General features: G+C 38.8%; 1 protein-coding gene across 4 annotated transcripts in view; it reads left to right on the forward strand.

The window, feature by feature from the left end:
• Positions 1-26,239, forward strand: part of SNCAIP (synuclein alpha interacting protein) — a 166,038-nt gene that overhangs the window by 18,907 nt on the left and 120,892 nt on the right. The window contains exon 1 of one of the 4 annotated variants that reach the window (XM_066274183.1): positions 19,213-19,282. The exons of the other annotated variants lie outside the window; for them this stretch is intronic. The gene's annotated coding sequence lies outside the window, so the exon portion shown is untranslated. Of the gene's footprint in view, positions 1-19,212; positions 19,283-26,239 lie in introns of those variants that run through there. 4 annotated transcript variants of the gene reach the window in all.

Consider the following 26,239-nt stretch of genomic DNA (forward strand, 5'->3'; position numbering starts at 1 on the left):
ACTCATTCAGTGCTCACAAAGCTACTGACTTATCCAAGTTTCCTAGAATCAAAGGTTTCTAGCTCACTAGCCTTATTCACCTCTGTTCCCCATCTCCTCTCTGCCCAAACTGCACAAACTGGCTTCTCCCTCAGCACTCTACCATCTTGGCTGCTTCTCCTCTCCGCCACGTGGCCTTTTTTCTGCTTTCCTTTCTCTGCTCTCTCCTCTAATGCTAATCTCGGGAACCAAGCTAGAGCAAGGTACCAGTCTGCCCCACTTTATAGTGCAGAAATCAAAACCTTTAATCCAATATTCAAACAAGGAAGTCTCTGATACAAAGTCACTTATCTGAGGCATAATGGGATTCCTCATGAGAGTGCACCACCCACATCAAAAATGGTGGGTAAGGCTTAGTCTTAAAACTAAGCCTTAGGCCAGGGGTCAGGAACCTATGGCTCATGAGCCAGATATGGCTCTTTTGTTGGCTGCATCTGGCTCTCAGACAAATTTTTAATAAAAAAAAAATAGCATTAAAAATATAAAACATTCTCATGTATTATAATCCATTAATTTCCTACTGCTCATGTTCATGGTTGCAGGTGGCTGGAGCCAATCACAGCTGTCCTCGGGGACAACACCAAATTTTTATTGGATAATGTGTAATGTATACGGGTCGTTGTATGGCTCTCACGGAATTACATTTTAAAATATGTGGCGTTCATGGCTCTCTCAGCCAAAAAGGTTCCCGACCCCTGCCTTAGGCTATAAGGATCACGACTGCTTACAGCTTGTCCCCCCACATCCAATGCAAACTATAAGTGAGCAAGAATATACATATTTGCAAATTTATTTGACCAATACTGAGAAAGTGGTATTTTGATATGGCTTCACAGTAAGAAGTTGCAGGAGATAATGTTAAAAAGATAATTGGAGCCAAAAAAAAGGGAGCTTATAAATCTTTTTCAGTGAGTGATATTAATAAATAACCCTATGTCGATTCATGTGTCATCCATTCTCAAGGCTTATGCTATCACCTGTCTTGGTGACTTCCAAATTTTTCTCGCTAGCCCTGGGCTAGAGAACCTCTTTGTCTCCTGGTCATCTGCATTTGGATGTTTCATCAGCTGTCACAGTCTACACCGCAGACAACAGCTTTATCACCTCTTGCTCAAAATCTTGGCTCTGTCCCAGTGTCTTAGTTTAGTGAATGCCCCCAATTTTCAAGGATATTATCCATAATGCTCCCTTCTCTTAAATCCCTCCCTACTCCCTAGTATCGCCCGGCATTCAAACTCTCATCAAGTTGCCTTATTTATTCAGAAACTCTATAGACATTATCGTTTTCTTTCCATTTTCATTTTTAGTATCTTTATTCATGTTGTCATATTTTTCCCATTTTGTTATAAAGTAGCGTTCTGCAGGTTTACATCGAGACACCAAGGCAGGATACAGAAGAATTTTTAAGGGGAGATTTATTGATTAAGCCGGCTGCATATGACATACACGGGGTATAACTGACCCAATTTGTGCCGTGTCGAATATAGCTCTGAGGCTGGTTATATACCCTTAACCAGATACAGTTTGGGGGAAAAGTAGGGGGAGCATGACAAAATCATTAACCAGCTTATAACATTTGTCTAGAGGATCTATAAAAAACATTAAAACTTTCAAGGTAACACAATAGTGATGTCGTTTTACATATCAAAGATATTTGCACCTTACCAGGCAGTGGCAGTGGATAGAGCGTTGGACTGGGATGCAGAGGACCCAGGTTCGAGACCCCAAGGTCACCAGCTTGAGCATGGGCTCATCTGGCTTGAGCAAAAAAAAAAAAAAAGAAAAAGAAAAAGCTCACCAGCTTGGACCCAGGGTCACTGGCTCGAGCAAGGGGTTACTCGGTCTGCTGAAGGCCCGTGGTCAAGGCACATGTGAGAGAGCAATCAATGAGCAGCTAGGGTGTCACAACGAAAAACTGATGATTGGTGCTTGTCATCTCTCTCCATTCCTGTCTGTCTGTCCCTGTCTGCCCCTCTCTCTGATTCTCTCTGTACCTGTAAAAACAAAACAAAACGATATTTGCAAATCTTTTAGTGTCTATCTCCCCTCCCTTTGCCTAGAGGTATATGTTACTCTCAGGATTCCAGGAAGGGAGGAAGAGTTAAATCAGTGTAGGATATGTAAATATTGTCTCTTATTGACAGGGAAAGGAAGTTCTTCAGATAACCTTTATTGTAGTTAAACTAAATGACCCAGTCATCCTTGCAAGCCAGAATGCTTCTGCATTCTTCCTCTATTCTCTAAAGAAAGGATGGGGCAAGAAGCCTGACTTTTCCTCCAAATATTAATATTAATGTTTGCAATTTTTTGGTACCTTACCACAATTTGATTATAGCAGCAACCTCTTAACTCAACTCCGCCCATTTTTTTAAATCAATTCCATCACTGTTACCAAGTTGATCTTTCTAAAATTCATTGCATCAGTAACTGTGTTAGTAAATTTTTTGTGGGTTTTCATTGCTTGTAGATAAAATTCAAAATACTTAGCATGACATACAAGGTCTTACTGATTTTGGACCTGCCCATCTGTCCAGCCTCCGGGGTCCCATGACCTATCCTCCACCCTTCTCCAGACTTATTACATGACTTGGAGCTCCCTGTAATTTCCAATGTATTAGTGTCCTGGGAATTTTCTTGTCCCAGCCTTCTTACGTTGTCACTTCATTCCTCCTACTTTTGCCTCCACCCAAGTCAGGGTAAGATGCTGTAAAGCCAGGAGCCACGGCTGCCACTATCAAAGCAGCCTGGCCCATGCAGGTTCGCATTGGATTCGGACAGTCGGTAAAGAAACAATGGAGCCAAGAACTGGTAGGACATTATTTTTAATTCTAGCTTGCACCCGGCGGGCAAGTAAAAACACAGACTGGGCTCCAAAACCCACTCACATTCAGTGCTCACAAAGCTACTGACTTATCCGAGTTTCCTAGAATCAAAGGTTTCTAGCTCACCAGACTTATTCACCTCTGTTCCCCATCTCCTTCTTTCTCCCTGCATAAACTGCACAAACTGGCCTTTCACTCAACACTCGCCATCTTGGCTGCTTCTCCTGGCCTACTCCACGTGGCCTCCTTCTGCTCTCTGCTCTGCTCTCTCCTCTAAATGATAATCTTAGGAACCAAGAGAGCAAGCTCTTATTCTGCCCCTATTTTATAGTGTAGAAATCAAAACCTTTAATCCAATATACAAAACAGTCTCTAATACAAAGTCACTTATCTGACGCATGATGGGATTGTACCACCCCACATCAAAAAGGGTGGGAAAGGCTTAATCCCAAAACCAAGCCCCAGGCTACAAGGATTCTGCCTGCCCACAGCCCACAGAGACACACATTAATTTCACCTGGGCAACGGCCTCCACGTGGGCAGCGCCATTTTTAACAAAGTGAGCATAATATATTTTATCTGCCCAACAGATGTTTCCACAACTGTGTGGTGATAGTCTGTTTACTTTTCTGTGTTCCCACCAGACTTTAGACTTCTCAATTCCAGGTGCCATGTCTTATTCATGTCTACCATAATCCCAGTGCTTAGCTTCATGTCTGACACATAGTTATAGCAAAATATAATAGTTTTTACAAAAGACTTATTATAGACCAGGCAAGGTGATAATTTATTTATATGCCTTATCTCCTTTAAAGGTGAAAAATAAAATCAAGGTATGCTTTGGAAAGGGAATGTGGCAGAAAAGTGAAGATTGAGCAAGAGAATTGTTACATGGAGTTTGGTAGGATGGTATTTTAGCAAAACAAGTGAGAATTTAAGAGATCTATGCTAAAGTGGAGACAATAGAAATCAAACGAGAAATTTATTATAGTGATTTTTAGAGAGATGATGGATGGATGGATGGATGGATGGATGGAAACAAGGAAGGACAGAAGGAAGAGAGAAAGGAAGACTGACTAGAAAGCCCAACATGTGTTTTTTAGAACTTTCAGCAGAACTTACTTTAAGTGCAAGAAGTTTGTTAGGACTATAGAAAGAACTAGGTGAAATGAAGCTTTGACTAGAAGCTTAGGGATTGTCGGCAGAGAGCAATGGTTAAAGTGTGGACTTTGGAGTCACAATGCCTTGTTTGAATTCCTGCTCAGCCATTTACTAGCCATAAGACCTGGGACAAATTATTTAATCTTTAAGAATGGAGGTCCTTTCATTGTTGGGGTGTGTTAATGATTGAATAAAAAAACCAAAACATGCTACTGTAGCAGAGTGGAATGTATCAATAGCTAGCATCCAGTAAAATACAGGTTTCCCTTTGAGTACAACCTCATTCCTTAGCAATAGTGGGAAAGGAAGCAGTTCCTGTATTTGAACTTTAGCTTATGTTTTTGATTGGCTTTCATTATGTTTTGTAGATGTATTATAACGGAAGAAATTTTGCCTCGTTTTTTATTAAAAATGATAATTATGTATATGAAAATTCACTTCAAGGATTTTTCTTAGGGTGCAACCTAAGGACGTTTGGTTTCCCCACATAATTCCTGGAAAAGTTAGTGAGGAGAACACACAAATGTTAGCGGTGAACACTCACTTAATGCATTCAGTGTATTAAACGTGGTACCTAATTAATTCCTGTTCGGTGGCAATTTTGAGGTTTATTGGTTTTGAATATTCATTAAGCAGTCTCTTATGCTACTCATTATTTTAGCCATGTAGACAAACATCTTAACAGGAAGAACCCATAAACTATGTTTACCAAATGCTTAGACAATATAACTTGTTTCTGTATATTTCAAGGTAAAAGTATTGCATCCTTAAGGGACTTCCCCAGGATGAATAATAATAAAAGTTGTTGGCTTAATGACTGCCCAGCCAATAACGAACAAGGAGTGAATAAGCACCTGCAATATTAACCCAGTGAGGCCCTTCTGCTTCTGTAGCTTCTTTGACTTCCCTGTGTGTGTGTGTGTGTGTGTGTGTGTTTGTTTTTGATGGATATAGACTCAAAACACTGGTTTCTTCTCTCAGTCCCATATTATTTTCTACCTTTTCCTTGTGTAATTTATTGTCATAGCTCTTACCGCAGTTTAGCATATCCTATGTTTATTTGCTTATTTATTGTCTATCTGCCCCGCCTGCCTATAAGTTGATATGCGGACAATTTTTCTTTGTTCACTACTCTAGTCTCCAAACTTAGCATAATGCCTGGCCTGTAGCAGAAACTGAGTAAATATTTGTGGCTTGAATAAGTGTACCAATACAAGCCTGTGCTTAGTAGAGAGTCCTAAACAGGCTGTGCTGCCAGTCCAGTGTGTGTTTGTAAACATTGTTTGTGGAATATAATGTAACACTTGTTCTCTGAAAGCAAAACAAAACTTGGAAACTACAAAGAAGTACCAATAGAAAACTTGAAATGACTCTTCAACTCTGAGACAATGATTTAACATTTTGGTGTATTATTCCCTTCATGTATTGGGTATCATAATTATGTGTCATCCTGGATGTATTATTGTATAGCCTGCATTTTTTTTCACTTAATGTTGTATCATCAGCATCTTTCTATGTTTTTAAGGAAATTTTTATACAGATTTATATTTTAAAATGTTGGAGTAAAAGTACATTTCTCCCCATTTTCCAAACAACAGAAATAATGGAAAGCAGAGAAGAAAATCTGTCTATAATGAAATGAGACATTAGCAACAACCCTAGAGCAAAAACCTTGAGGTGCATACACCTGCCAAGTCTGTATGTCTACAGAAGGAAGACATAAGAACCTATAGTTGTCTCTTCATCTTCCAGTTTGAGCAAGACATGGACTTTTCTCTGTCAAATGATGGTTGTTGGCCCCAGCTCAGTACCAACAGGAATCTCCAAGTTGGGGTGTGGTGAGGAAGGAAACTTGATTCAGTGCAAAACAGCTCAACTGTGACACAGCAAAGCTGTGAAAAGAGCATGGCTGTGAAAAGAGAGTGGCCCTGGGGCCAGGCATCTCTCTGGCTAGACATCTCAGCTCTGCTCCTTCCCAACTGCTTCGTGCTGTGCTGTTCTGTGCTGCTCTGCTCTGCTCCTCCAGGACATCTTCCGTGTTAGGGTGCCAGCCAGAGAAGCTCAGTCTTCAGTCTTCAGTGGGAAGGGAGAGTGAGTTCTCAGAGCCTGAGAGGAACTGGCCTATATGGACAGAAATCCTTGTCCCTGGTCCCTGATTGGTTTGTCCTCATGCAAATGAGGACACCAAATCCTTGCAGATTGATTGGACCAAAAGGCACAGCCCTGATTAGTCAGAATAGAGTTGCTCTGAGGGTGGAGCTGTGCAGCTCCAGTTGGGTGGGGAAAGCCTCAGTCCCATTGGTTGAAATGGGATTACAGGAACTCCTTCATACGGGCTGGCTCAGAGGGCAGAAACAGTGCGGGCAGGCAGTTCAGTGCAGAGGCATGTGGTTAGTGCAGACTTAACTGTGAAGTGCAGTTGGCTTGAGAGATCCTTTTGTAGAAAAGGCTACTAGGCTCTGTTTTTTAAAATTTGAGCCCAGTTAGCCACAGGAACCCTTCTTTGTAGGTGTCTTCTTTCTCAGGGTTCACACATTAAATGAAATGTGTTGCCATAAAAGACATCACCATTTTTACCTGAATTCTGTGACAAGACCAAGAGCTGTATGTAGATGGACTGTGGGAGAAGTTGGGAGTGACTCTGTAGACATGCAATTGTTACCACTGAAAGGCAGATGGGGTGGAACTGGAGGAGCCTGCTGGCTGAGGGAGCCTGGTGACAGTGAGGCGTGGAAGGGGGGAGAGCAGATAGCCATTGCCTGTCTGTGCTTTGAGGCACACTAGAGCAAGCAATGGGGGAAGCAAGGGACAGAAGAGAAAGGCTTTGTGGAAGAGGTAGCCAGGCTTTTAGGGAAATGGATTACCTGTCTTAGACTCTGAGAACACACGAAGACAGTGGCTAGTGTTAGGTAAATTGAAAGAGTGAAGAATTTCTCCCTGACCTATTTGGTAGAGAGACATGGCCACTTGGGAGAAAATAACCCATTAAGATTAGAAATAAGAATGAAATAGCTGAGCTTGTACAAACTTCACATAGTGTACAGAAAGAGGTTAGCGCAAAGATAGGGCCATAAATCAGAGATTAAGCAGCATGGCCCAGAAGGGCGAGTGTTTCTGTAATTGTAAAGTGAGCTTTGAAGCAAAAGGTGAAGCTGAGCTTTTCAAATTGCTAGACTGTCACTGTTTGTTTATGAGCCAAGATAAAACTCATTTTTAGATAAATGACTAAATTGAAATACTATAATGTGTACCATTCAAGTGCTGTTATAGTTTTAAAATGTGACTATAAAAATGTCACATTGTTACGGAACCTATTTGTGGTTTAGGTGTTTTCCGAGTTCTATCTGCTCAGTTTATTGACTCCCACTAGGCTTAAGGCTTTACTGCAGCCTGCCTTGTGTAGGATACACAGGAGTTACTGTAAAAGTAAGATCTAGTTCTCTCTCCCTCACATAGCCCTGAAGAATCTCTGGAACTCTTTAAACCAGAACTGTTATTGTCAATGATAATGTTAAGTGAAGTAGAAATAAAGGCACTTTGTTTACAGAGACCACACCTGATGGCCAGAAAAGCAGTGGCTCTTCATAATTCAAGAGCACATTTAATTTGGAACTTTATACCCTACATTGTAGTTGTTCTGCCATTTCCCTTGTGGTGTCTCTTTGCCACATTTAACCAAGGCAGTGCTTTTGCTATATGGGTGGGGCAAAAGTAGGTTTACAGTTGTTTGTATGGAAAATAACACAAGAATTAATAAATAACAATACAAGAATAAACTGTGTTTCATGTACTTAAAACTGTAAACCTATTTGCCCCACCCTGTATAACTCATTAAAAAACCTGTGCAAGACAGCACCACAGCAGTGGTCCTGCATTTAGGTTATGAATGGAAATTTACCCGTGTTAGTAAATCACATTTTACATTTTATCATAGGTCACAGTGGGCTGAACTGTTTGGAGACAGGTGATGATAATTCAGAAATAATGGGGCAATGGAATGTATACTATGATGGATGTGGAGGAGGTGGCGGCCACAAGAGGTAGATCCATATGGAAAACTGAGCTTTGTAAAGAAGAGAGAAGTTAATCAAGACCATGGGTCAGGTAGCGACGTAAGAAGATGCTATAGCAGGCTAGCATTCTGTAAAGAGTTTATAGGGAGAGGAACTCAAGGAAAATGAAAATAGAATGGCAAACTATAGCAAACACAAACATACCATGTACAGGCACTGTCCTAAATGCTTTGCATATGTCAATTCGTTGAGTCTTCACAATAACCCAGGGGGATAGGATTGATTAACATCTCTACTATACAGATGAAAGGAAAAAAACGAAGCATAAAAATTTTTAAAATGACTTGCCTAAGTCAAACAGCTAACAAGAGGCCTAGCTGGGATTTGAACCAGGAACCTCAGATCTGAGCCCATGCTCTTGATCATGAGACTGTATTGTCTCTTTCAGACATGGGTGACAAATTAAGGTGATTGTTTTAAAAGAGTTTATTGTGTGAAAGAATGAGTTGGCAGTCAGGTTCTTTGTTTAACGTCTAATTCAAACTCAAGACAGTTATAGCTGAGAAGTGAAGAGTAAAAGAGGGCACACAAGTTCATGTCCATGGACACCAAATCGTAAAATTGAGGGAAAACAGGGTGGTTTAGAGAAAAAAATAACAGCAAAGCCTCATCTGGGAACTGTGGATTCATATTAGAAAAAGTTGTTTCTTTTAAAAGTTTTATTCTGCAGTTGAAAAATATCATACAAATTTACAGCGGTCCTAGATTAAATAGTATATGAAATAATTTATTGTTACTACTATACAGATGAATAAATCACTGGTTTTGGCGAAGTGCCCAGTAATTTGTGAATGATTCCTTCAACTTATTATCCTTGGGCAAAAGCTGATATTGATGTTATAGGTGTGGATGTAGTTACTGCAGTTTTCAGGAAATGTTATTGAATTGCAAGAGATATTATTAAATCAGTGTAGATGTGACTGAAAGTTACTTTTAAATGTATTTGACAAAGCGCCTTCACTTTTAACAACTAACACAGTTAAAAAGGTGGGAGGAAGACTTTTAGGCAACATAAATATATATTTTCAAGCAATTTCCCATTTCCTTTTTGTTGACAATGAAGATACTGTATAATCTTATTTTAAATAGAAACAAACCTAATATTTTAGCATTCATCTTTAGTGGAATATAGTTATTGGGAGGGGGGGACAGTTTTATAAAGAAATTTGAGTTGAATATAATTGCCAAGGACCCAAAAGACAGGTTATATCTAAGGTATTGTCTCTATAGTGTCAAAATAACTGCTTAGTTTGATTAAACATTCAATTCCACGATCAAATAGGGACAACCAATCAATTTGGCTAAGTTAACCTGTTTTTATTTTTTCTCTCGTCTTCCTCAATCAAAAGTACCCATTTGTAGTTTAGATAAAGCAGGTACATGAGCTCTGATGAAAAATGAAATGTGTTTCAGTCATGATGGTATTGGAAGCCTGACGTTGGTAACCTGTAAAGCACGCTTGAGTTGGGGCAGCTGGTTTCTTTGGACTGTTATACATCAGGGTCCTGATGGTTTGTGTTGTACATCAGGTTCCCTTGGAAACGGACTCCAGAGGAAAGTTCATTAGAGAGTTTTCTTGACAACGCCTGTGGAGGGAAGGAAGCAGACGCGGGCAGGAGGAGGAGTTGGGCTATGATGCAGTCTCACCAAAGGCCTCTGCTGTCCTGTAGAGCAGTGGTCCCCAACCTTTTTTGGGCCACGGACCGGTTTAATGTCAGAAAATATTTTCAATTTCCGGCCTTTAGGGTGGGATGGATAAATGGATCACGTGACCGAGACAAGCGTCAAGAGTGAGGCTTAGATGGATGTAACAGAGGGAATTTGTTCATTTTTTAAAAATAAAACATCGTTCAGACTTAAATATAAATAAAATGGAAATAATGTAAGTTATTTATTCTTTTTCTGCGGACCGGTACCAAATGGCCCACGGACCGGTACCGGTCCGCGGCCCGGGGGTTGGGGACCACTGCTGTAGAGAGCTCTGAAGTGAGGCGTGCTCTTCAGCAGGGTACCGAGTTGGGGCAAGGGGGCCTGGCCTGTGTGAGTCCATGGCAGCCGGTCATGGGGTACAGTAAAATTCTGGAGGCTCTCTCTAAGCAAAGGCAATCCCCAGAGAAGGCCTATAGCTGAGGGCTTTCCTTCTTAGCAGCTAGGGCAGTAAGTCCTTCGGTCTCAAAAGGGAATCTGGGTAACACACGATAGTCCCTTCTATAGTAACTGACTAAGATATTTTGCCATTTTAAGGAAAATAAATGGAAATAATAAAAAATAATATCTACATTTTTGGGGGGGACATTTAAGTTATACTATATAGAGTTATCACTGAAGTCTCCTTTGTACAAAGAAAATACAGCTAAAAGAACTTTTGTTACCTGGATAAGTCTTTTTTTGTATTGAAAAGAGGAAGAAGTCATATGTTTAGTTATATACTGGTAATTAGGACAGAGAGAGAGAGAGAGAGATAAAGTGAGTTGACTAACAATAGATAAAAGTGAGCCACTTTTAGTCTTATGCACTGTATTAGGCTTATGTTAGGAACTTACTGTATTATTTATTCTGTGTAACTCCTCTGTGAGGAAGGTACTGTTATCCTGATTCTACTGATAGATAAACAGACTCAGAGAGGTTAAGTGACTTGTCCAAAATCACACAGCTACTTCGCGGTGTAGTCATGACTCTAAGCCAGTTCTTCCCAAATCACAGTTCTTTTTCTTAGGTCCCATACTGTGTTGTTGGTTCTAATCCTTGAACTTTAGCCAGAGATTTTCTAGTTCAGAAGAAAACTGTTCACCTTTGTTTTAATGATGTTTCTTTATCCAGCTTCTTGTCCTTAAAAAACTCAGAAATTTCACTTTAAACTGAGTGTGTCTTGTATTTGATTCTTGCCACAGCTTCTGTAGGTAAAAGGCAAGTGTTTTTATCCCCTCTTTAGTAGGACTGTAGTGCTGATAACAGTGACCCAGCATCCTATGGGAATGGGTCCATTCTGGGATGACTACTGCCCTATACTTCTGCCCCCATTTAATAGATGATTTAGCAGGTAACTGAAACTTGTGATGCTAAAATGGGGTGAGAGGTGACACTGATTCTAAATCCTATGCTTGATTTCCCCTTCAGTGGGATTAACATGGGGAAAGAAAAATGTGTGTATATGTATGTACGTTAAGTACAGAAACAAACTAACCTTTAAATAACCCTCCAATATAATCATTTTATTTATTATGAAGAGATTCTGGGACCAGTAGAAGGAAATCATTTGAGTGGCTACTAATAAAAATATAAGTATATGCACTTAAAGTGTGTGACATTTGAAATGAATGTATCCTTCATTTAGGTTAGAATAACTTCCTGTGGGCTTCTCATTTGATTGGAATGTCTGAACTATATACTATATACGTACTATGTTCCGCATACTATGTTCCGTACTGAGAGAATACGGTTGGCTGATCCCCACAGTTGAATCAAGTTACAAATGATACAACACTTGTACTGCTCTGTGAGCGTCGGCTTCCTCCAGTTTGTTTTTGACGACACACAATTGAACTAGACAAGGTTCTCTTGTTCCTTTGCTTATTTTAATAGGGTACTGCTTGTGTCAGATAATCCAGGAGAATTTTAAGGTATTTTTCAGATTTTTATATAATATTTTTTCTTCTGTAGTTAAAAAAAAGGAATAAGGAGAGTCACTGTAATATTTTTAGTCAACATATTTTTTGATACAGTGAAGTAAATGACATATAATCTCAATCTGAAGTATTTTATGCCTTTTATCAAGCAACTGTTTGTTCATATGTCTTTGGTTTTAGTTCGGTATTAATTCAATGGAGGGTTTTGAGAATTATTGGATGGAACAGATATTTCTGCATGATTGATTCAGTGTCCCATATATATTATATAATTGCGTTATACATTATTTGGGACTTTAGTATTAAAAACAGATGACAGTATGTTTGCTTTTTAAAATGTAGAATTAAGGATATCATTATATAAACATATAAATATTTTAATACATCATAAACACATATGCATGCATGTTCATTAACAGCCAGTCAGTCAGCTTAAAAATATGCATTCACAATTTATCAGTATTATTCTAAACATCTATAAACTGGATTATACTACTTGTGCTAGAGTCAAGACCAACTAAAAGTTTATTACTTTTATTGTTCTGGGTATTAAAATGGTCACAGGATGACAGTAATACCATTTCATATCTATACATACATATATTAAGTTATGCTGACATTGGCAATTATAACAGTTTCTGAATGAGAACCAAATTAAAGATGCCTTTGAGTTCTCTTTTTTCCATTAAGTACTAATACCATATCTTGAGAATTCATAAACGTACAACGATTTAGTACCTTCAGGTCTCAACGTTATTTTAGATCCCCACAGTATTTGAATGAGGTTTTGTGTGTTATTTGAGTCTGCTGGCCCAACTCTTCAAGGCAATGCTCATTTCCTAAAACCTCTTTATGGGCTAAACATAAGAGCGGGATTCACACGCACCTCTCTGCTTCTAGGGCAGGGATCCAAAATCACATGCGTAAGGAGGCAGGAAGTACTTGGATACCGCGAGGGGACTTGGAACCGATACAGTTGGGGGCGGTGGAAACTGGCAAATTGAATGGGCGGGCCTGGTCTGAAGGAAGCAGCTGGGTTTGTGATCATTTGGGAAAGTAGTGCCACTTTCTCCACATCTGATTTCCAAGAGAAGACAAAAATATGGATGTTTTTGTAAAATTCCTTATTTTTAGAACACCAAGTGGGCCAAATCAATCCCGTATGTGTGCTGCATGTGGCCCAAAGGCTGCCAGTGTTCACATTCCCATCTAAGTCATGGGAAACTGGAGTCCTGGGTTGTTTGCCTTTTACGTGTATGGGTTGTCAGTGCAGCTTGAGTAGGAAGCTAATGACCTTAATGGAATCTTCAAAAGAGAATCAAAACCAACTTTGGGTAAGTTTACATTTTATTCTTCAAGTGTGAAAAATAGAGTGACCCTCCAGTTTTCTAGTTTAAACCAGGGATATATGTACTTTCAGCCAGAAGGGGGCGGGGGACTTGGAATCCCATTTCGCTTGTAATACTGTGTTTTATTAATGATTGGTCCAAAATTGGATACCGAATTTCCTCTTTCCCACTTACATCTCACTGTGAGGTTTCCTGACTTGATTCAAGCCTTTGAGGCCAGTTTTTATCTGATCATTCGTCTGTCTGATATCCTTTATATGTTTTTATAACATTTTTAACAGAAAAGTGTAAGTGCTATTTATGGAAAGCAAGCCGGTCGGTGGGGAAGGGTCTCTTGTGATTTCTCAAGTTGTTTTCACATTCGACTGATACTGGCTTCTAGAACAGAAGTCTGGGAACTAACAATGAATGTTAGACCTCTGAACACAGCTTTCTTTCCTTTCCAAGTCTGTCTTCAGAGGGAGAGAGAAAAGATGAATGAGAATGGAAAATAGATGCTTGTAGCTGAGCAGGTTAATTATATTAATTTCAGACTCAACCCAGCTTGAAGACAATATAATAATCTATAAAAAATGGAATGCCAACAAGGAGCCAAACTACTATTACCTTTTTTTCCGTTTTTCCTTTTTAGGAGTACAATATGTTATAGCAATCAGGAGCTCATAAATTGCCCTTACAAGCAGTTTAGAAAAAGACACTGTACTCAGAATTGGAAGCCATGGGGATATTCTTTTCCCTGTTGCACCTGAGGTATTTTTTCCATGTGTTGAGTTCTCAGTGGAGAACATGGGAATTCTGCTGTGCTTCTTGAACATGTGATGGATTGGGAGGGGTCAGGATGCAATTGAATTATTTAAAATATTGGGGAGCCAAATGTAAAGAGCACTCTGTAGTTATGTGCGCTTACTGTATATGTGACTACGGAGAAGCAAGCGTTTCCTCGCCTGCGTACTAAGATACCTGGTAAGAGTTAAGGGGGGATGGGGAGGGGCACAAGTGGGAGGGTGTGATGAAGCATTCCAGTCTGTTTTGTTTTTTTTTACAGAGACAGTCAGAGAGATGGATAGACAGGGACAGACAGACAGGAACAGAGAGAGATGAGAAGCATCAATCATTACTTTTTCGTTGCGACACCTTAGTTGTTCATTGATTGCTTTCTCATATGTGCCTTGACCGCGGGCCTTCAGCAGACCGAGTAACCCCTTGCTCAAGCCAGCAACCTCGGGTCCAAGCTGGTGAGCTTTTTTTTTTTCCCCCTCAAGCCAGATAAGCCTGCGCTCAAGCTGGCGACCTCAGGGTCTCGAACCTGGGTCCTCTGTGTCCCAGTCTGACGCGCTATCCACTGCGCCACCGCCTGGTCAGGCGAAGCATTCCAGTCTTCTCCAACATAAACCTCTCCCTTCCTTCTGCATGGAAGCTTAGCTTCCTCTCCTTCCTCAAAAATACTAAGACTTGCCAGGTACAAGACTAATGAGAACGGTTGACACTTCAAAACAAAGAAATGTTTCAACATATTTACAGCAGCCGTGAAAATAATTTAGAAAGTCAATCTGCCCTGAAAGGATTCAACTTAGTCAATTGTGCAAAACATCCTTAATATTTAGTATCATTGCGTTCTACAAACAGAAATAATCACGTTTCTGACTCCTTTTTATGGAATTATGTGAGCGCTTATATTTCATTATTGCAAAGAAGCACGTGATCCTACAATTCCATGGAAATTATTTAAAGTGAATTTTACTACCTCTTCACCTGTGTCTAGACAAATTTATTAGGTACTTGCTGGTGGTGAGTAATACCTGTTTATTAAGCTGATTTTCAGACTGCTTAAATGAGAGCCTTCATAAATTAGCTTTAGTACCTTAGGATTTGAGCTTAAACGGAGATTAGGCACCCATAAATTGAATCAAGTGATCATTGACTAAGAGGGAAGAAAAATGCTTTTTAATGCATTTTTTGGCCCACTACCCCTCCCTTTCTTTTAACCCCAAGAGCCTGCTTTACCATAAAGAGGACATATGTAAAGTTAAACTCTCTAGCACCAGAAATACCTACTTCATGTCTTGGCTAACCAGGGAGGATAATCAGCACCTTGTCTCTCTTCAGACTGGCAGGGTACATTTTTCAAGTGTTGAAAGAGAAGTATACAGAGCTCACAGGTTGAGTAGTCTCAATTCCCTGGCCTCATGGAGATTTTGAAACTTAAGTTGTTTTCAGTTGTCAGGGTAATGTACTGTGGTCAGTTAAATGAATTGGGTACCTTAGTCATCAGTATTTTCTAGCTAATACATAAAAATCAGGAGTGCATGCTCTGAAACATGAAAACTGACATTATTCCTAGAAAGGCTTATTTTGTATAGTTTTATGGTACTTGAATGAAAGGAACAATCTCTCACCGATCAGGCTGTAGATCACCCGCCGTTGATGTTAGTATAGCCAATGTAATCATTTGTTTTGGTGTTTCCTTTCTTTCACCTCTCTTTCCTTCTCAACGGTTGATCCACTATTGTCTTGTTACCCAAGTACTTAGGTCAAAGGGTAGAGAAGACTGAGCAGGGCCGTTTGGGGAAGGGAATACTGGAACCAGCACTGATCTGATCCCTCCCAGTGGGAGTCACTTCTCCCAGTGCACAGTCCTTAGGTAATGTCCACAGGGACAACTGTAGGGTTCAGGGGCTTTGGTAAGCAAAGATTTGGGATCTCTTTACCATGAATCAGATTGGATATGGATTTTAATGCTTAAGAAAAAGCGGAATTAAAAAAAGAAAAGAAAAAGCGGAATTGTTTTAATTCACATCACTTAATTACACCACTAATAGCTGCCAGTCATTATTGATTCCTAATGGAGTGCCCAGTGAAGTGCAGATACTCTCAGATGTTGCCTTGTTTGATCCTTACTACAGTGCTAGGGGGAACTTTGATGACCATTGTCCCCAATTGACAGATGAAGAAGCTGGTCTTATAGATTGTTTAAGGAACTTGCCTATGGTCGTTCTTTATGTAATTGGTGGTAAAAGGACTCAATCCTGGCTCCTAAGCTTATATTCTTAACTTGGCCATGTGTCCTCCCAACTGCCTGATTTACTCACCAGTATATGCAGTGCATTTCACAATGTTAGCTTCCTTGATTCTGTCACTTGTTTTCATGGTGACAGTATGATAAGCAGGCATTGCTCTTTTTTTCCAGTGACAGAATGGTTAAGATATAGTGTTCTTAGAGGGTGTATGAGATGTTTACGATTGATATGTGAAACTCCATCTCCATATTTGCTTTAAGTAAAACAAAATAGAATGTCTTTTCTTGCTTCTTAAACTTGTGATTACACTTGTATTGGGAGAGATCTCATGACAGATGGTATCTTAAAATAGTTTTCGCAGATCTGTTCTTGAGTTAAAATTATAGACGTCCTTAATACCAACCAGACTTTTCAATGACACAATAAAATCCAAAGATTTTAATGTTGAAAATTATTTAGGTGCTTAGCTCTCAGGCTGAATTAACCAAGTAGAATTTTCTGCTTGCTTCTTAGTTGTGTATAGCTAAATATTTGCACAGGGAACTAAACTCTTGCCAGTCAAGTAGTTCTCTCATGTTCTCCATTCTTCTCACTATCCTCCTATCAGTTATTATTGACTGAAATCTTTCATTCAAGTACAAACTCCACCTTAGAGTAGGAACACGTGTTACAAATTCAATAATTTGAACCGGGGACTCTTGATATTAGTGCAAATTTTAATTATAGGATATTTGAAAGAACAACAGTATGGTTATTATATGTAAGCAGTTATTTAAACTGAAGTTTAAGGGTTAGTGATTATCTCTTGCTTTAATGAATCACTAAGCCTTTTTTTTTTTTAATATTTTTATTCTTTTTTCTTTTCTTTTAAATTTTTATTTTATTTATTCATTTTAGAGAGGGAGAGAGAAAGACAGAGAGAGAGAGAGAGAGAGAGAGAGAGAGAGAGAGAGAAAGAGGAGAGAGAGACAGGGGGGAGGAGCTGGAAGCATCAACTCCCATATGTGCCTTGACCAGGCAAGCCCAGGTTTCGAACCGGCGACCTCAGCATTTCCAGGTCGACGCTTTATCCACTGCGCCACCACAGGTCAGGCCTTTTTTTTTTTTTTTTAAAGTTTAGTTTAGTTTTGTTTTTGTTTTTTTTTATTATTCATTTTAGAGAGGAGAGAGAAAGACAGAGAGGGAGAGAGAGAGAAGGTGAGGAGGAGCTGGAAGCATCAACTCCCATATGTGCCTTGACCAGGCAAGCCCAGGGTTTCAAACTGGCGACCTCAGCATTTCCAGGTCGACGCTTTAAGACTTTTTAATAAATAAGTTCTGCATAGATATTCTTAAAGTAAAGGAGGATATGCTGTTGTTTTCTTTTGAGTAGGCGTGGAGGGTTTTGGAGAGGCCAGGCATGCCTCATTCTCTATGATAGGGTTTCTAAACCTGGTCCTACTGACATTTTGGGTCAGATAATTTGGTTTTGTGGGGGCTGTCCCTCTGCATTGGAGGCTGTTTAGCAGCATCTTCGGCCTGTACCCACTGGCTGGTTCTCCAGATGAGAAACCATGGTTAGAAAGGGATCAAAAGATTAGCTCTGTTGATCGTGAGGCCAAGGAAGGGAATATGGCTAGTAAGGTCTAGGGCCAAGCCAGGTTGTTTATTGTGTTCTTTTCAGACTTGTCTGCTTAGGTGTCATCTTACCAGACCTTCCATAATCTACTTTATTAAAAAATAGCATTACTCTGTGGCTGTCACTCTCATCTCTTCTGTTTATCTTCCCATCCCCCTCTCAACCTGAAGGTATGTGTTTACCTATTATCTTCTTTCCCCATCAGAATGTAAGCTAAATGAAAGCAGGACATTTGTGTTTATTCAATACTATAAATTCAGAGCATAGATCAATGCCTGGCACATCATTTGTAATTCATGAATAATTGTTGACTAAATGAGCCGATTAGTTAGAGACACTTGCTGTAAAAAGATAAAGAGTGAAGATATTAAAGATCGCAAATATAGCTTAAAATAAATTGTTGAATGGAGAAGCCCAGCTTCAAATATGATAAGTCTACCTGATGGTTTTAGAATTAATGATTCCATAATTGAGATTTAGATTTTTCCTTCATCTAATGTAATTAGTTTTACTAGAGTCTATTTTTCATGTCAAGCTTCAGATAAGAGAAAGCTTTGAGCTGTAAAGAAATGAGGAATGCCCAGATGGTGCTTGAAATGAGCAGACAATAGGGAAATACCAACACTTCTTATAAAAGCAATAATTGAACATGTCAGTAAGCAAAAGGCCAGCATCAGGTGGTTTCACTGGAAGGTATGGAAGGACAAACAGAATAATCCTTTTAATACTTATTTGTAATTTCAGAACTAACAGCTGAAGTTTGGGATTTTCAGCCAATAATTTATTCATTGAGAGTTTACAATTTTTATTTTATATTTTTAAAATTTTACTTGTTTCATACTTATTGATTTAGCTCCCTAAATTTAATTAATTGCAAATATTTTAAAGTAGTTTTGCAGTTTTGAATTGAAGTAGATGTCCTTAGTAGGAAATGTGCATTTCATTAAAAAGATAGAACATAAAATCCTTGGGTTAGTTGAAAGGTCCGGAAATGAATGGCTAATATGCGGCAAGCTTATCAAAAACTAGATATACATTCCACCAAATGTGTTTTGGTCTTGAAAAATTATGGATATATATAGGGGCAAGGTGAAGAATGCAGCCCTTGCAAGCTGTGTACTGAACACCACTGAAATTTTAAATGACAAAAATTACCTACATGGCCATGGGCAGATGCCAGAATTCATTAGTATCATCAACAAAAGGGGTGTGACAGTTTAATCTTTTAAAAAATGTTAATATCAAATTTATTTTTGTTGGTTGATTAGAGTGCCCTCATGTATTTCTTAATTATACTGCTTATTTAGCTATTTCAAAGACCATAATATTTCTTAGTTTTAAACATAGGTTCAATATAATTAATAAAAATACCGGATTATTTTTGTTTTGTTTCACCTTTCCCCATACGTGCTTCCTGTGGTATACTAACATATATCTGAAGAGTGCAAGGCAAGCCCAGGGCTGTGGATTGGCACCTGCTTATTGCTTGCAAAAGTGGAAGAACCCAAGAAAATATTCAACGCTATGCCTCTATTTGATGGGACTAGGAGAACAGTTGACTCACCCAGTCTCACACAGTGCGTTAGTGCCAGATCCTTGACTGAGCTCTAGCACTCATTATCTCTATTCATTGTTATTCTTGTCTTCTGTTTGTGGTATAGTATGACCACAGGATTTTTTTGTATAGTTTCATAATAATAATGGGATGAGTGGAGGTGACAGGGAACAAAGAAAGAGAGAAAACAGTAGAGGACTGCTATTCCCTGAAATTTTGATAGCAGAAACTTTAAAAAATATGTTCAATTAATAGATATGTTAAGTTTGTGTTAGGTGCAAAACATCATAAAAGTTGATACAGTGGATAAAGAGGAGTCTGATCTTGCCCTGCCCTAGAGGTTCAAGTAAATCATGCTTCTTGATCTTTTGGATATTCAACAGAATGGCTTACATAGTCTGGTTTGGCTGGTAGCATTATTTATTTATTTATTTATTTATTTATTTATTTATTTATTTATTTTTACAGAGACTGGGAGAGTCAGAGAGAGGGATAGACAGGGACAGACAGACAGGAACGGAGAGAGATGAGAAACATTAATCATTAGTTTTTCGTTGCGCGTAGCAACACCTTAGTTGTTCATTGATTGCTTTCTCATATATGCCTTGACTATGGGCCTTCAGCAGACGGAGTAACCCCTTGCTCGAGCCAGCAACCTTGGGCTCAAGCCAGTGAGCTTTTGCTTAAACCAGATGAGCCCATGCTCAAGCTGGCAACCTCGGGGTCTCGAACCTGGGTCTTCCACATCCCAGTTCGAAGCTCTATCCACTGCGCCACCACCTGGTCAGGCTATTATTTTTTATAATGAACAAACTTTGTTTATTGATTTTAGCAAGAGAGAAAGGGAGGGAGGGAGAAAGACAGAAACATCAATCTGTGTCTCTATGTGCCCTGACTGGTGATTGAACTGGCAACCTGTGCTCTTTCAGAGGATGCTCTAACCAGCCGAGCTGTCTGGCCAGGGCTGACTTATAACACTTTTGTCGTTTTTTAGAATCATCTCAGAGACTTTAAAAAAAACTCAAAAGTGTATTTCATTCATTCCACGATTTGTTCTATGTGGCTTTATATTTTCTAAGTATATTCACATCACTGAAAGAGGTTTAAAGTAGGATTCCAGTGTTAGAGATGAGGGAATAGAGCCTGTCTCAAGTAGCTGATGAGTTTTCCAAAGTTGAAAATAAAACTTCCTCTTTTCATTCAAGTAGAAGACAATTTGACCAATAAATTCAATTATAGCCTATCTCTTGCAAAGTATAGATTTAGAGCTGTAAAATTATTAGCAATACTCTCTCAGACAGCTGAGTCAGAAGACACTTAAATACACATCTTCCTTTTAGTTATTGAATAATAGGACTTACACAATTTTTTTCCTAATAACTTACGGGAATTTGGGTAAGTAAAAATAAGGTTGAAGTGACCTATTTAATCTATTTTGATATATCCAGTTAATGGTAGTGTAAAGCTGAGAAATCAATTTTAAAACCTTTTAATAGCCATATAGAAAGTAATAACTTTATTGACTACTGAGATATTTGAACTGCAGATTTGTAATGGAAACTAACGATATGGATATAATGAAAGCAGTTGTTAATGGATCGTGTAGGATTTTTTTCCCATCGTACTAACTATATTACCACATAATTAGAACAGAATTAGAAGCAAGTTTTCCAGGAATTATTCCCAGATGTGAGTGAGCTCATTTTTATCATTAGATTAGAGATAGCTCAATGTTTTAATGCTGCTGAAGCAAAAAACATGTACTTGAGTAGAGTCTTCAAGAAGCCACTGCTATTCGATATTTTTCATTTTATCCAAAAATTATTTGAAGAGGTAGGCTATGAAGTCCTTGTCAGCCATAATATATTACAGCTTTCTGGAAGGTCTGTGCAAGAAATGCTTTTCAAAGCTTGCTGGGATAAAGTGGCGATCATTGCATCTTTACCGCAAAGAACATCTGTTTACCAGCTCTGCTTTCTTTGACCGGTTGTAAGAACACTTCAGGGAATGATTTCTTTTTTGTCCCTTGACAGGCTTCTGTGCTTGAGGCCCGACTACAAAGATTACAGTAGGAAGGGTTTCTGTGTGTGCGCGTGTGCGTGTCTAAGTACACGTGTGTACATGTGCATATATGTGTAGACCGTGGTCAAATCATAAGCATAGCCACATATGAGTATGTTTTGTTTCTTCAGATAATTTGGAAGTTCTTGGTATTTTCATATATGTGTAGATAGACACCCTCAATTTGAAAAAAATTAAATATTGGTTTTCCTATGTCTTCCTTCTAATTTCTCAATTTCTAGAAATGCTTTGCAGTTTTAACTAGAATAATGCCTTCAATGTTGCGCCCCCATGTGTATTTATACAGTTCTATTTGTGTCTTATTTGCAGACTATTATTTAAAAAAGTATATTATGTCTTTTTCGCCTGAAATAGAATTGCGAAGTTCTTTGAGGTAGGAGAAGTTGAATTTGGGAAACATTCATCCTGATTTTTGCTCTGATGCCATTTTTCCCCCTTCTTCTTCTTAGCCTTTCACTATTTAGAATTACTAAGCATGATATGAGCAAACAAAATTATTGATAGTTTGTTTTTACCTCTTAAATTAGAGCTGATTTTCATATGTAAAAATGCTATAATTATTGATTATACTTATACTTTTCTCAAAATTCTGGGATTCCCTTTTATTATTTCAGATTCCAAGGGACATATAACTTTCATTCAAAATATTTTAACAGTTGAAATACAACTTGGAAAAATTTAAATTTCCAAGTATTTTATATGTTGCTTAAAGAAATGTGAAACATAGAAACAACTATTAATAAAGTTTATTTTTTCATATTTGTTAAGATACCTGTGTTCATTAAAGAAGAAAAAAGATTTAGAAACCTAGTTTTCACTTTTTGGACATTATGGTCTAGGGAATTGATATTATGCGTTATATATTAACATTATGTTCTTGAATAAGTGGTGTGTTAACAGGAAACCTCATCATCTGACTCCTCACAGTTCAGTTGAGCTATCGTAAGAGGAAACTATTCACTGATGAAATAACTAGTTATAAAAGTAGCCTTCTAAACCCATATCAAGTTAATGTTTCTATTAGTTGTTTTTGGGATGATTATAAGATGCTTATAACAATTTAATGCTAAAAATATAATGCACATGCAATGCCTATAACAAAAAAATTGACTGCAAGAAATCATGAATTCAAGGAAATTTATGATGCAGAAGTATCTGAATTAAATATAAATCCATTGATAAATGAGAATGCAACAGTGTTAGAGCAACGAACAGTTTAAAATGAGAGTGTAAAATGTTTGACACAAGTAGGTGTTTCATATGAGAATTGCTTTAGAATACAAGGATGGGAGAAACTCTTGGGGCAAATGATATTCAGTATTTTTTGCATAATAGCTCTGGTTTAGGCTGAAGTGTTGTATAATTTTGTCAGAAAAGAAAAATTATAACCCCCAAAAGTCAACCCTTGTTTCAGTCTTTACTTCCGGTCACGGCCACAATTATAGCTTAAATGTTGTTCCTTATATAATTTTTAATGAACTTAAGATAATAACCCAGTGTGATGTTTTATCATTTTTGTTAAAGTGTGGATTGACCTTTTCCTTTTTCCAAGTTTTCTCTGATAATGAAAACCTAAATAAAGCACCAGTCTGAATTACCCATCTCCAGTAATTATGAATAGAATGTGCCTCACTTGTTTTTCCATTTACAACCTAAAGTATTATTTGTCTCTTCTCAGAATATTAATTTAACACAGTCATTCTCAATTCTGCTCATACCTAAAAAATACCCAAGGAGTTTTAAAAAATACTGATGCCCACATTCCACTCCCAGAACAATTAAATTAGAATCTCTGACAGGTAGAGGTTGAACTAGTTTTGAAGCTTCACATGCGATTCGAGTGAGTACCACTGATAGTACATCAAAAAAGAATTAAAGCTTCCAAAACCTAGCTTTACAACCAAATAAATGAATATAGATATGGTTTTTCTTCTATTCACATGAACTGAAAACATCTTAAGATTTTCCCTTATATAAGTCAAATTTGTAAAAATAATGAAAGCATATTAGGTTTTAGTGACAAGAAAGAGAATGTTCTTTTTTTTGACAGAGACAGAGAGAGAGTCAGTGAGGGACAGATAGGGACAGCAGACAGGAAGGGAGAAAGATGAGAAGCATCAATTCTTCATTGCAGCTCCCTAGTTGTTCAGTGATTGCTTTCTCATATATGCTTTAACTGGGGGCTACAGCAGAGCGAGTGACCCCTTGCTCAAGCCAGCGACCTTGGGCTCAAGCCAGCGACCTCGGGCTTCAAGCCAGTGACCATGGGGTCATGTTTATGATCCCACGCTCAAGCCAGCAACCCAACCCCTCGCTCAGGTTGGTGAGCCTCCGCTCAAGCCAGATGAGCCCACGCTCAAGCTGGTGACCTCGGAGTTTCAAACCTGGGTTCTCCGCATCCCAGTCTGATGCTCTATCCACTGCACCACCACCTGGTCAGGCAAAAGAGAATGTTCTTAAGGAAGACAACTCATTTCTGAATTTCTTCAGTTTATTTTCTCATGTTATTTCTCCTCTTTAGAGAAAACATCACAGTATTATTCATGTTACTGTGAGGTCGAGGTCCTGGCAGGCAGGACCTCATCCTGCCTCACTCCCCTAATCTCCTCTTTGTTCCATCCCATTATGCATGCTTCTCTAGCCACATAAGTGAACCCTATATTTCCCAAATCTATGGTGTTTCACTATTCTTTTAAATGTATTTATTGATATTAGAGTAAGAGGAAGGGAGAGAGAGAAACATCGATTTATTGTTTCACTTATTTATGCATTCCTTGGCTGTTTCGACCCTGCAACCTTGGCATATTGGCATGGCGCTCTAACCAACTGAGATACCTACCCATCCGGGGCCACCATAATGCTTTTTAGGGAGCATTCTCTGTCTGTGGCTGTGCTGACTACCTATCACAGCCCCTTCAGCCAGTCTGTAGAACACCTCCCAACTTCCACAACTCTTGGCTCCTAAGTCAGCTGAGTAATCTTTAGGAAGAACAATTGTATTGTGTTCCTTCCTAACTGGATGTTATAATTTGCTCATGCTAGATAGACACTCGGTATGTTCTTATTAAGTTAGGAAATGGTGAAAAAGGAAATAATGGTGGACAGAAACTCAAAGTTTCATTCCACTATAATAGTAGTTTGCTCTGTACAGATTTATTTCAAGAATTATATTTTCTTGGTCATGTTACATTTCTACATTTGGATTAAGTTATGCATGACAATATCTGAATTCAGGAATCCATCCCTGTTGCAGCAACAAAAACTGCTCAGAGACCAGATGAAATGCACCAAGGGGCTGATGGGAGGCCACAGTCCTGGTCAGCAGATCAAAGGACTGAAGCCCCGTCCCCAGCCTCACGCAGATATTTATTAGCCAGTACAAATACCTCAAGGAAGCAGACAGCAGAAGTTTTCAGAGGGTGAAGTAAAGGACAAGAAACATGCTAATCTCTGTTCTGAGAGCCTAAACATTTCTGTGTTGCTGATTCTTATCCTGCTGTTTTGATGTTTCCACACATACTGTCTCCAGTACAAGATCAGAGAGACCCTTGGACTCTCAGCTGCTCGGGGCCTTCACCCTAGGCTGCCTCACTGTCTCTAATTGTTATCCTAACTGTATGTTTTCACAGCATGTTCCCATACATCCCAGCTGAAAACACTTGTAAATCCATAGTTAAGTTTGCAGATCTTTATGTTGTAGACAAGACATATCAGGGGTAGTTGTTTAGATTCCATTCAAACATAAAACAATGATTTCTTTTTTATTAATTCAGTTTTTCAGAATTAGTTTCAACTAATGGACTTATTTTTTAAAATTAGGATAATAGTTTTTTTACTTTTATTATATTATTTCAGTATACAGTAAATAGCTATTATAGTTTAGATTTGTGCATCCCTTTCACGCACAAAGAATAATAGCTCATAAAGGGTTTACTAGGATTAAAGAGTTTTGCCTGAATTATTGTTGATTACTAGGAAAATCTTATAAATTGCCTTTCTGTATTTTAGCTCAGACTCTGACTCATAGCTCATCACTGACAAACTTTAATTACAAGGGTTTGGGGGCAACAACCATGTTATTTTAAGTTGTATGTGTGTATGTGTGTGTGTGTGCGTGCGTGCGCATGTGCTAATGCGTGCAGTGAAGCCAGAAGGTCACATAATGTGTATGGTAGGGTCATTAGACATGTCTCCAAACCGCTTTCAGGATGCTTCCTGGCAGAGCCTGACAAGAAGGTGTGTCCCAGATGGGAAGATGCTATGAAAAGAAGATACAAGATGAGGTTGGGGTGTTCACAATGAAGTAGGGAGAATAGGTTAGGGTGGTACTGAGGGATTTTTTGAGGCTTAACAAAAGCCAAACACCCAAGGCCATGTACTAGCTAAAATTCAGGATTTATTCTCTTTACAGTGTTGAGTACTGTTTACTTTCTCTAATCCTGAAGAGCTTTGTTAAAAAACATTAATTATGTGTCTAGCATATCAGCTCATCAGCTGTTGTGACCCAAATCTTATTTTCTTTTATCTCTGCTGTAGTTCCAACATTTTTCTGTTGATGCAGCATATTTACTTGATCTTCTCTTGGATATAAAAGTGTTACTTGCCCTGGCCAGTTGGCTCAGTGATAGCACGTTGGCCAGGGGTGTGGAAGTCCCGGGTTCATTTCCTGGGCAGGGCACACAGGGGAAGCAACCATCTGCTTCTCCACTCTTCCCCCTCCTTCCTCTCTCTCCCTCCCCCTCACCCACAGCCATGGCTAGATTGGCTCAAGTGAGTTGGCCCCAGGTGCTGAGGATGGCTCCATGGCCTCACCTCAGCCACTAAAATAGCTCAGTTTCCAAGCAATGGAGCAATGGCCTCAGATAGGCAGAGCATCAGCCCCAGATGGGTTGCTGGG

This window comes from Saccopteryx bilineata, chromosome 4 (genome assembly GCF_036850765.1).
Source record: "Saccopteryx bilineata isolate mSacBil1 chromosome 4, mSacBil1_pri_phased_curated, whole genome shotgun sequence".
Lineage (NCBI taxonomy): Eukaryota > Metazoa > Chordata > Mammalia > Chiroptera > Emballonuridae > Saccopteryx > Saccopteryx bilineata.